Source organism: Protopterus annectens, chromosome 6.part1, assembly GCF_019279795.1.
Source record: "Protopterus annectens isolate FY-2018-M chromosome 6.part1, PAN1.0, whole genome shotgun sequence".
Taxonomy (NCBI): domain Eukaryota; kingdom Metazoa; phylum Chordata; order Ceratodontiformes; family Protopteridae; genus Protopterus; species Protopterus annectens.
Window position 1 is genome coordinate 307,609,310 of NC_056738.1, and position 12,919 is coordinate 307,622,228.

Below are 12,919 nucleotides of genomic sequence, written 5' to 3' on the forward strand. Positions count from 1 at the left end.
AAATGTGGCAATCTTGTTGTAGCAAGATTCCATTTTATTTAGATCAATTTGGTGGAGATTGGTCAAGATGGGAGTGGCATAAAGGAGGGTGGATAGAAGATGAGTCCTTGCGATGGTTACTTTGGTGCGTTTTGTCATAAACTGTTTGTTCCTGTAGAGAAGACCAAGTTTTTTATTAACTTTCTTAATGGTTTGTGCTATGTGGATGTCGAACCTCAGGTTATTGTCTATTTCTACGCCTAGCAGTTTAGTGTGTGTGGTTGGACTGATTTGAATGTTTTCTTTGGAGCTAATGGTGAAATTATTATTTAGGGGAGGAGCTCTGCCAGGGCTGAAAAGAATTAGTTTGTTTTTTTTGGGGGCTTAAGAAGAAGTTTGATATTAGTGAACCAAGTTTCGGCTAGGGTGAAGTTATTTTGGGTAAGGGTGTGCAGTTCACTAATGACTGTAGTGTCATCTGCATATTGTACTATTGAGGCAGTGGGAGAGGATGAAGAGATCTAATTTGTAAATAGAGAGAACAGCAATAGGCCAGGGATGGATCCTTGAGAGACTCCTATGGTTACTGGTAACAGGTGGGGACAACTGGTCCTGCCATAGGACTGCTTGCTGATGGGCAGATAAGTAGCTGTTGAACCATGATATAGAGGAGGGACTTATATTTAGGGAGGATAGGGTATCAAGAGGCAGACTGTGGTTTACCATGTCAAAGGCTTTTGATAGATCTAAGAATATGGAAGAAACAAATAGACCCTTGTTTCTGTGGTGAACTCTGTTGGTTAATGATAGTAGTGCTGCCGTGGTGCTATGGCAAGGTCTAAAGCCATGCTGGGATATGGAGAGTAGGTTGTTATTCTGGAGGTACTGTATTAGTTGAGTATGAGCAACTCTTTCTAATATTTTGGATAAAGGTGATAGGATTGCTATTGGGCGATAGTTGGTGAGCTCTAAGGAGTTGCCTCCTTTGTGCAGTGGAATTATATATGATGTTTTCCATGAGGTGGGGACTTTGCATTCTGAGAGAGATCTGATTATGAGAATAAAGACAGGATAGGATATAGCTTCAGCTGAGATCCGCAGGAAGTCTGCTGGCAGCTTATCAGCTGCTAGAGTGGTTGGTTTAAGTTTACCAAGGAGTTTAGATATTGATTTGGTGGATACAGAGTGAAGGTGAAAACTGGGGCGGTTGTTTGTATATTGGGGTGGGTTGGGGTAGTTATTGGTGTGGGGCTGCTAGTACTATTTTGGGCATTGGCAAGATCTGGACTGTTTCGGTAAATAATTTGTAAAACTGAGTAGGAATGTTTTCATGGTTATTTGGAAGCACAGGGGTTGGAGTTGTGGACTTTCCTGGATGCAGTATACCATTTATTGAGGCCCAGAATTTTTGTGGGTTGTGAGCATATTTTTCTTGCATGCTTGTATAGTAGCTGGATTTGTCTAGTTTGATTTGTTTTTTGGCTTTGTTACGGAGCTCTACATAGTTTTGTCTCAAAGTTGTGGTTTTGTTTTTCTGATATTGAATCTAGGCCTTGTCCCTTTCTTTCATTATAGTTTTAGTATCTTTTTTTAGCCATGGGGCATAGTTAGTTTTCATTCTAATGGTTCTAGGGGGTGCATGATGGTTTAAGATTTTTATGAAGGTTGTGTTAAAGTACTTGACGGCATTGTCTAGAGGTAGATGTTTTAGGGGATCCAGTTACAGTTTTTTAGAGTAATGATGAGATGAGTAACTATAAAGTTTTTTTTTGTTTCTAACTACTCCGAGGATAGGTTGGTTGATGGTTTGGAATCTGTTCCTAATTAGGTAGGTTGGATGATGGTCACTTAGGGTATCTGGAAGACAACCAGATTGCTGTGCAAGAGTGGGGTCAGATACCAGGATCCAGTCTAAGATGGACTGGCATTTGGAAGTTTTGTCAATTCGAGTGGGGGTGGTTATAGTTTGGGTAAACCTGTGGAGGTTTATGAAGGCAGAGGGGTTATGGCTGGAGCAGTGAAGCCAGTCAATATTGAAGTCTCCTAATAGTATGGTTTCATGTGGAAGGGAGTTAGAGGTCCAATTAAGCAGGCTTTCCATTACAGTGATGCTATTGTCTGGTGGTATATAGCCACCTGCAATAATTATATGTTTGTTGGAAGTTTTTATTTGGCAAGGACTAGTTCTACATATTTGAATTCATGGGTATTGTAATCTAGTTGTTGTACGGCAAGATGATTTTGGAATAATATTGCAACACCTCCACCCTTTTTCTCTGATCTGTCTCTTCGGATAATGTAGTAAGCCGGGGCAGTAATCTCATTATTGTGATGTTGTGGTTTGAGCCATGTTTCAGTTAACACAGCAATATCTGGCTTGTATAAAGCTAGTAGGGCATGAAGGTCATGAATTGTGTTAAGTACACATCTTACATTAATGTTTAAGAAGAGGAGAACTGAGGTAGATCTGTGGTGTAGGGGATTTAGCTGATTTAAGTTTGGGCTGATTGATGTTTTGGGTCCTGGATCGGGATGTATATCACTCCTGCAAGTGAGTTTACGGATCACGAACTCTTACCCAAACTGAAATGCAGTACGCCCAGATCAAAAAAGAGTTTTGGCAATTGTGTTTGCATGTTCAAAGTTCCATGACTGTTTATGGTAGACCTATCCAGATCGAAACAGACTACTAACCAATAGTCACTATTTTGAGAAAGCCAATGCATTCAGCTCCAGCCAGTCTGCAACGTATGATGCTAAGATTACAAAAGTACAATTTCAATCTTGACTACAAGAAAAGCAAACTTCTTTATCTTGCAGATACCTTAACCTTGATTTCTGAAGTCATAAAAGTGAGAAATTTTTCTTCCACATGTCTTGATGAGCTGAGAGATTACACAGCCACAGATCCAGTTTTACAAAGGCTCAACCACTTTATCAATCAAGGATGGCTGTCAAAGCAATCTAGTTTACCTCAAGAAGTGCAACCTTATTTTCCATACAGAGATGAGATTTTGTCTGTCAATGGTATCATTATGAAAGGTCCTGAAGTAATCATTCCAAAGTCCTTGCAACTAGAGTACATTACTGTCTTGCACTGTGGTCACCCAGGAACCGAATCTGCCAAAAGAAGAGTGAGAGGATTAGTATTTTGGCCTATGTCACAAGACATTGAGAGAGCACTTTTATCTTGTTCAGTGTGTAATAGTACAAACCCACATCAACAGAAGGAACCACTTCAGCTTAACCAGATTTCAGAACTACCTTGGTCGACAGTAGCCACAGATATCTTTTAGTGGAATGGTCAACATTATTTGGTGTTAGTAGATTCTTACTCCAATTGGTTTGACATTGACTTACTTCCTAACCTAGCATCTAGTACTATCATAACTAAGATGAAGCATCATTTTGCTGTGCATGGCAGTCCTTACAAAGTTATTTCTGACAATGGCACACAATTTACAAGCCAACAGTTCAAAAGATTTGCTGAAGAATGGGACTTTACTCATGTCACAAGTAGTCCTGAGTACCCACAGTCAAATGGTTTGGCAGAACTACACATTATAGTTCAAATTGCAAAGCAATTACTTGAGAAGTCAAAATGAGACAATAGTGATGTCTTCCTGAATATCCTGAATCTCAGAAATGTTCCTTGTGATCAACATCTTAGTTCACCTGCTCAGAGACATCTGTCGAGACAAACCAGAACCACATTACCAGTCAGTAGTCAATTGTTGGTTTCATGTGTCATGAACAACAGATCAGTTAAATGCAATCTGTTGAAGAAGCACCTGTCCCAGAAGTCCTACTATGATAAGACCAGCAAACTGCTCAATCAATTACGAGGAGAACTGGTAAGGATGCAAATGTCCAAAGGCTATGATCGGATTGGCATCGTGAAGAATACTGGTGCAGAGCAGAGATTGTACATTGTGGAATCAGAAGGAGCAACATTTAGGCGGAATCTGAAGCATTTGAGACTGGTGTCCGAGCCTATACCACAGCACATAGCCTGTGAGAAAGACTATCTCAGAGGGAGTTGTCCTGTGTTCCAATTCCAGAGGATGTTCCAGAGGACATTCCTGTTTCTATGATGAATCCAGAAGCTCCTGATATGAGCTGTGCACCGCAGATTGTCCCTGTTGCTAAATTTGGTCCCAACTGTTATGTTATGAGATATGGTTGGATCTCTAAACCCTGTAGCAGATATGAAACAACTTGGACATGAAAACTGTGTTTTTTTCCAGTGTATATAGTAATGCATGCCTATCTCTGATATCGTTTTCCATAAAGGGCAATCTTTTTAAGAGGGAGGATGTAGATCAAAATGTGTGTATATATCTTTAAGAAACCATCCAAGGGCTTGCACAAGTGCATAAATACTGAGCAGATGCAAGTCTGACTGCCATTTTGTAGTTAGCTGTTGAGTTGTAAGCATGTATGTATGTAAGCTCTGTCTGGCAACTAGTTTGTTTGTATTTAATGATGCTGCTATCCATCCTGATGTGTTTTCTTGTTATGTGTGTTACAGACAAATGAGCGACAGCATGTAATGAAGAAAAGCATGGCAAGGAAATGTCTGATTCTGTTGGGTCTTAATATCACTGTGAATCCAGCCCAGTATGCTACATAGTAGCCAGTGTCATGATCAAAGTGATTTCAGCATCCTCACTAGGACCCGTTTCAGGAATATCACTGTTACCTGCATAACGAATAAGAATGTTTTCTTTCCTGTTTATGACAGAAAATCAACTTTGTGGTAGCCACTTCTGAAAAGACTAAGGAGAGAGGAGAAAATATCTTAATATTAAAGTACAGGGCTACAGGACATCTCTGTATGCGGCCAAGCTACTTACACTATTTGTCCACAGCAGTGTCCCTATCTCCCACAGGAGGTATCTTTAGAGAGAATGGTATGAAGAGAGATGGTTTCACCCACCAAAATGTGCGACACAGTGTGGGAGAGATACCAGCCATAGTAGGGAAATAGCTCTATGATGTTTCTACCAATTAAAAGATCATCTGACTTCAACAACTATTGCAAAATCTTTTGACATTTTACTGGAGTGTCCATTGGGTAAAAACTGTGACCACTGTACTCTTAGTGTCTCCTAAATAATCTTGCATGTTGAACTACAGGGCAGAAGCAGCACTTAATTATACAGCCCTGAAAAAAATTCTAGCCAAAACTGATCCTTATAGCAGAAAAAAAGGAACTATGGAAAGAAGGTCCAAAATGCTCCCAAACAGTAAATGTTAAACATGAATTGGTACTGAAGAAAACTTAATGAAAGTCAAAATATGCACTGTAGTTTGGTGAAATTGAAAATGATTTGCTGTAGCTTCTAAGGACTGGAATGTCTGGCTTAAGGAATCTCTCTGCCAAACAGTACATCACTTATCAGCTGCTAGCAACAGTCATCTCAAGAAAGTTAAATAGCCATACTCTCTGTAGCATCATGAAAGTTGCTATTATATACACCCATGCATTCTATAAACACTCTAGGAAAGGAAAGGATGTCAAGTTTCTAAACTGATAATGGCTCCTTCACACAATTGCTTCCTGGCTATATGCATTTACATTCCCTGAAGATCCAAACAGCATATCCAATCTCCAAAGAACAGAACTCAAAGATGACTATGTGGAGACTGGTATGAACATACATAGGCCAGATACATCCAGGCCTGGCTTCAGGTTCCTTGTTTTTCTAGGAACTAAAATAATCTGGAACAATGTCTTAGCTCCTGTTGATCATCTTGTGGTCCATCAGTACCTTCTTCCTTTTTACTGATTTGATTTTTTGGGGGAGGGACATCAGGGAGAGACTGGTAACGGATGGGGATGACAGCTATTAGCTCTCACTTTATTTACTGAAGCACTGTCTGTTAGGACAAATAAAGCTGATTCGTGAACTCCTGTTGGCCCTGTTAGCACTGAATAATAAAGCCTTTCAGCTAGAATACTAGCTGTGAACTAATGGAAGAGGGCTACTGAATATTCTGTTGAGAATCCAGCTTTATGTCTTGTGACAGAATCAAGGTCTCAAGTGGTTCTTCTGTAATCCAGAAAATGACTGCTGGGGAGAGTAGAACATCACTTCCACAGCTGTAAGGTTTGCCTTTTATCCTTCATAAAGTGTAAGGAAGCATCAATTTCTGTCCCAGTGAACAAAGTATCCCCATGAACATGGAATCCTTTTAGAATGATTTCAGATTTATTATTTTATTTTTTGCTATTTGAGTTAGCCCAAGATCATGTGAATTATTTTCAGGGTATATGCTAGATACTATTAATGTGGACAACAGAAACTTGGCCAAAACACAGGGAAATTTACTCTTGTCTGTGGCAGAAGGTGTTAATGGGTAGTCTCTTGCCCACAGAAAAGCATATGTCACACAGGACGATATTAATTTACAAGGAGAAATTTGAACTGGTACCCTGAAGAATAATAGTTTAAAAGCTAAATTATTAGTGAAGATGCTGGATGGTTTCAATTCACAAATGGATGCTCTAAACACTCTAAACATCTGTGGAATACCATGATGGACTGTACTGCTAATGAAAGTATAGTGAATAGTGTTGAAGCATTGGATATTGCCTTGCAATAAACAAATGAGTGAGACTATTCATAGATCTCATGAGATAGCTGATACCAGACATTTTGTGGTTTGATGGATAAGATGAGTCATGTCATTGTGATCAGTCCAGATGCAAGGGTATCCGGATCCTTCACCTGGGCACTGGAATTTGGAAAATGGATTGCAAGGACTGGGCAAACATAACATGTGGCTTAAAAGAGATACATGGAGACATTTTCCCTTGGGAAGATAATTAGTTTTGGAGCACTGTAAGGCAAACATTGGCTGTAAAAGTAGACCATATGTGTTCCCTGAATCAGTTGGGGAATAAACCATTCTATGACATATCGTCTGTAGCTGAAGAAACAGTGTTAGCAGTTTTGGATATCTTTGACAGCAGAGAGATCACTCCCTGGTCACACTACATAATGTGCAATTTAACTGGTATGGAAAGTACATAGCACAGAAGGAAAATATGATTATGAAATGTATAGATTTCTTATTGATGGACTGAACAGAACTAAAGGCACTCCAGATTTATGGACCAGAGGGGATGAAATGTATTTTAATTCAATTTGATGCCCAAGTACCTGAACTGGTCTTTCCTGGAATACTTTTCAGCCATGATCCAAGCCATAACATCAGTGGTAAGTTTGCATATATGTTGTGAGATAAGCAGGAACTTGAACACTAGATGAAAATGTAAATATGGGAAGAATAGGCAAAACTCCACACAGACAGTGACTGGAGGCTAGGATGGAACCCTAGACCCTAGAATTGTCAGCCAGGGAGAACTTGCTTCTCAGCAGTTTTTATAAAAGGAAGTCAAGAATGATACATATTGTCAGTTATGGCCATATTACTAAATTTATGGTCTAATATGCAGCAGAAGGTGTTTACCCACAAGGCCCACTACAGAAAATTATTTCTTGAAGAATTTTAACAGATGGTGAGGTTGACATCATTTTACTACAACACTACCTCCTCCTCCTCCTCTTACTTGAAGGTTATGGGTCCACTGGAAAGCACAATCATACCAAATATTTAGGATAACTGCTTCATGCAGAGGTCTGGGGAATTGGATAGTCACATTTTCACTAAAGATGTGAGATCTTTGGAAAAAAAAACGTACAAGTCAGGGAGTGTAGAGAAGCAAAGCACCCCCCCCCCAAAACGTACAAGTCAGGGAGTGTAGAGAAGCAAAGCACCCCCCCCCCCAAAACGTACAAGTCAGGGAGTGTAGAGAAGCGAAGCAAAGCACCCCCCCCCACACACACACACACACACACACACACACACACACACACGGTGAATGAAAGGTGAAGCTAAAGTTCTTCTGCCTAAAATTCTTACCAGGGACTGGCTTCTTAGTGTTTTCCACTCAATGGCTAGACTTACCTGTCAGTCAGGACATGAGTGCAGGAAGCAAATCACCTCCCCCCAACTTGGTATACTAAAGGGGAGGATACAGTCGCTCTGTCCAAAATTCTTACCATTAAAGTTTTTTCAGTGTTTGCAACTCAGTGACTGGACTTAACTGTCAATCAGGTCAAGATACCTATTGCTGTCAGTTGTCTATGCCATGCTCAAACCCTCATGAACTGGTATGTAGGAAATTGATTCAACTTCAACATTGCTACCAGAAAAAAATAACACAGGTGGAAGAGCTATTTAACAATAAAATGTCTACAAACATACAACTATCATGCAAAAACTACTAAACACAAAATTAAATTATGATCCATTTTATAACTGCAGTAAAGTGCCTGGGGATGTACGTGGTGGTACACATATACCTCTCAAACTTTTAGCACAAGAATTCAGGATAAAGAAAAAAATAATGGAGACAAAGGACCCCAAAATGGGGACAATTTATAAATATTGCTCTTTTAAACTTAGAAAATGTATCCTGCATCTTCGAAGGATATGAATTCTGAAACTCAAATGTCTATCATTATTACACTGTGTAGCCGGCCTTAGGCATAGGCCAACTAGGCGGTCGCCTAGGGTGCCGGTCTAGCAGGGGTGCTTACCCAGTATTTATTTGGTGTAGATAGACCAGAATGGGGCACCAGGTAGTGTGACGAGGGGTGCTTTGGAGCCCTTTTGCATAGGGCACCAGTTGACCTAGGGCCGCTCCATATATTAGTCCACACCCAGGGTGTGGAAGGCACAATGCCAACAACAGCCCCTGGCATGCAGTAACAGTAGTAGCATGCGGTCAGTTCCATTACTCTCAAAACATTGGTCACACGTCACGCCTGGAAACTACAAATTCCAGTGGGCTTATAGTGCGCAGGTCAGCAAGGAAAAGAAGCCATTTCCGCTTTTGCCGTTAGTGGTTACTAAATGTAGAAAGATTTCTTGTCAATTTATAGTTGTCCCACACAGCTCCTCTGCTACCACGTTTCAAACTTTCCCAGCATAACGCTCACTAAAATACATTCAGAACCACGAAATACACAAAAAGGAGAAAAAAAGCCTGGTCGCCTTACTACGCAGATAGAGGCATTCATAAATATCACCGCTTAGAAAGTGGTCTCTTTACATAACCCAGCTACACGAGTCCTACTGTCCTCGCCAGTTCTGCAAACTCTTTTCTGTTTTACAGCAGGTGCAGTTTTCCTACTCTGGCAAAAACGTTAACATTCACATCATCCAATTTACTGCATTTACACCAGCCGCACACCCGTTTCCCTTGCCCTCTAGTGGGGGAAAATGGAGACTCAATCAGAAACAGATTAGGAGCTTTATTTTTGACAAGGGATTTCACAGAAGCAGTTCATGCAAATAAACATATTAGGCTGTTGTAATGCTTCAGCAAGTTACACTTTTAATTTAAACAGCTAAACACACTATTAATATATGTTTAATAAGATGTAAACCTCAAACTTTCTTTTACATTGCTGAAAAGCTTGCCTCCGATGCCTATTTGTCCTTTCGTTTATTTTTCCTTTGACCTCGATTGCATTTTCACGTACAGCCCTACCGCCTTCAGAGTACAAAATCAACTATTCTTTAAACATATTGCCAAAGTCTGTCCAACACTATTGGCTGGCTTTTCCATGTATCTCTCCAATCTTGTGATAGACACTCTGTCCCACCCTTCTAATAAATACGCTGCAACACCACCCCAATCATTTTGGCTATCTATAAGCTGCGATTCACGTTATCTCTCTACTCCGCCCCTGAGCTAACTAAATAGAGCCTATGAATAATTAATTTGTAGTATTGCTCCGCCCCTATCCATTTGTCAGCTCGGGCTGACTAGGAAGTCGAAGCTGCAGATGTCCTTTTGGTGTCCTATAGCCGGCAAGAAAAGGCTAAGGGATTGTTGGAAAACGGTACTGTTTCGGGCCTGGAGGCACTGGACACAGAATCTGCAAACGATCTTGCTTTCAGTGAGTACTTCAAGTTTTCCGCCTTTTATGCTATCTTACTACTTTACATGTGACCGATTGAAGTATCACAGGGTACACTCATAAGGCAATGCATTTTAAAGTGATAGTACATTGCCAGTCTCCGGGGCAACGAACTTCCAGACAAATGATTAAACTAGAAATTCTACAGAGGAAGCAAAATTGTGACTGGAATTGTAGCTAAGCGTAAAAATGGTCGACATCTCGAAAAGGAATGTATGTTTTAATACGCTGTCCTTGAAGTTTGGACTTGGGAACCTTTTGTTTCAGAGGAGGGGTGAAGGTAGTCAGAAAATGACAAGTGTTATAGGGGGATGAATGAGTATTTCTTACTGCTGGAAAGTCCATTGCTGTTGGTTAGTTCCTGTTGTGCTAACTAATAAATAAGAATGATCAGTTCAGCAGATCTGCAGAGAATCAGAAGTACTTTACTTAAAGAGTTGCACAGACTTTCCAGGCCAGTATAATACGTAGGAAAATTCAGTATCTGTAGAGAGAGACAGAGAGAGAGAGAGTGAGTGAGTGTGCACTTGTGTGTATACAATATTTTATCCTGCAGTTCTGTCAGCACCAATGCATTGCTACTTTTCGTGTATTTTTCTCCTTGAATATTCAAATGGATTAGCAGATATTTGTCCAGGTGCTGTCAGATTTTGCAGACCATGGACAAGCATTTCTTGTGCCGAACTCCGTTTTAATCCTTGCTGTAACACTGATATGACAGTGTTTGGAATGTGTGTGCATGTATTTTTTACATCTATACAGTCATAATAGTATGTATGTGTATACTTGCAAACACATGTGTGCATTTGTGCACATGTATATTTTATGTATGTATGTATGTGTGTGTGTATATATATATATATATATATATATATATATATAGGTTGGTATATGGGTTCATAGGTTGGTACTAGGCTATCGGCCCTAGGGCTTATACAAGCCTAGCCATAACAATTCCCTGGATATTTCTTCCCACAATATTTACTTCCCTGGACCCCTGTCTAGCAAAGATAGATGAGTACTGATATATGTGTGTGGGAATCTATGCCTCATATATTGATATATAAATGGGTGAGGGCATAAAGAGAGACACATTTTGCTGTTTATTAATAGTTCACTGTACTGCTGTTACTGATTATGATGTTAATTGTTTCTTAGTATTAGTGAAAAGAATTAAAGCAGGACTTGTTAAGAGCCTATCATTGACCAGCATTTGTTTTGCTGAAGCCTGTTTAATTCTTAGCATTAATAAAAATAATTCTAGCAGGACTTGTTAAGAGCCTGATCATGGACCAGCATTTGTTTTGCTGAAGCCTGTTTAAGTCTTGGAGCAGAATTAATATGATAATGTGAGGAATGTGTGTGTATGTATCTCTATGTATTTACATACATAATATACGTAGCTGAAACACTGGTATATACTTAAGGGGTATTTGCATATATCCCGTGGGCCTCCACTACAGGAGGTTTAAGGTATTGCACAGTAAAAACTCTAGGTACTGAATCATTTGTCTGTGTAACCTTTTTACCCTTTGCTTATATCTATATCTATATCTATATATATATATATATATATATAGGTGTGTAATATATATATATATATATATATATATATATATATGTATATATATATATATATGTTGCATGTGTGTCTGTGCACATACACATCTATATATTTGTGTGTCTGTCTGTATGTCTCTTTATGCACTATGTGCATGTGCTCACATATGTAAATGTGTCTGCATGTATTTCTTGTTATACACTGATATATAACTGTGTGTGTATAAAGCAATGCAGCTGTATTGCTGTTACCCAACACTTATGATGTTAACTGTGTATCAGAGCAAGTAGTAGAATCAAAACATGACTTGTTAAGACTTACAGCTTACTCTGTTTTGAATTACCACCCTTTAATAATGAGAAGATACAAGAGGCTTAATTCAGATCCGCTGCTTATAAGGGCAGCTATGGCTTTCAGAACTCTGGAAGTGATGTTACACCATTGCTGCTTTGTACAGGGGTAGACAACCCCTAGCATCAGTGCCAAAGAACAACAACTGGGGATATGTTCCTGTCAGTCCACTTGGGGCCAGCAGAAGTGGGTATGTTGATCAGTGATATCATAACCTTTTTTTTTTTTTTTTTTTTTTTTTTTGTTCTCAGACAGCATATCTTGCAAACTTTTATTGACTTTAAATGACAAATGTAGTCAATGTATTTAAAATATATAGGAAAATGTAAGTTTTACACTCTTCCTTCCACATACGCATAGTTTGTCTGCCTTGCAGTTCAGGAACAGAAGTTGTGATTTTTTGGCACTCTGCTCTTCTGTTCAAAAGAGGTTGCTTACCCTTACTTTGCAGAATTGTTCTTTTATGATCACATTATTTTGTTATCCATTTATGTCTGAAAATGAATGGTGACTCGATGTGTTTTCCATGCTGCAGTTTTTAAATGAACAGATTCTTATATGAATGGATAAATTACATGTAAAAATGTATTGACATTAAAGTGTGTGTGTAAATTACATGTAAAAATGTACTGACATTAAAGTGTGTGTGTGTAAATTACATGTAAAAATGTATTGACATTAAAGTGTGTGTGTGAGTGTGTGCACGCGCGAGCCTCTGTGCCTTTTGTGAAGTAGCATCAATGATGGAAAGCAGAGAAGATAGCAGATAACACCTGCTTACAACCTCATTCCCACTTTAGTCTGCTCATTTTCACCTTTTTATATAATACAAGCTCATACTTAGTATGCATTTTTACTTTCCATTCCTGAATCATTATGATCTTCATACCTTGTCTAGCATTCTTAAATTTGCCCATTTTTGTTTTCCTTTGACCTGTCATTACTCAGCATTTCAAACACGTCTGGAATAGACTCTTGCAGACAAAGCAGTTTGATACACTGTCTTCCTTCAAATGGGGTGATGGAT

At 39.2% G+C, this 12,919-nt stretch overlaps 1 protein-coding gene across 1 annotated transcript in view; it reads left to right on the forward strand.

The window, feature by feature from the left end:
* The first annotated feature begins 9,721 nt into the window (after nt 1-9,721).
* Nucleotides 9,722-12,919, forward strand: part of LOC122805524 (estrogen-related receptor gamma-like) — a 590,745-nt gene continuing 587,547 nt past the window's right edge. The window contains exon 1 of the mRNA XM_044075726.1: nt 9,722-9,959. The gene's annotated coding sequence lies outside the window, so the exon portion shown is untranslated. The remainder of the gene's footprint in view (nt 9,960-12,919) is intronic.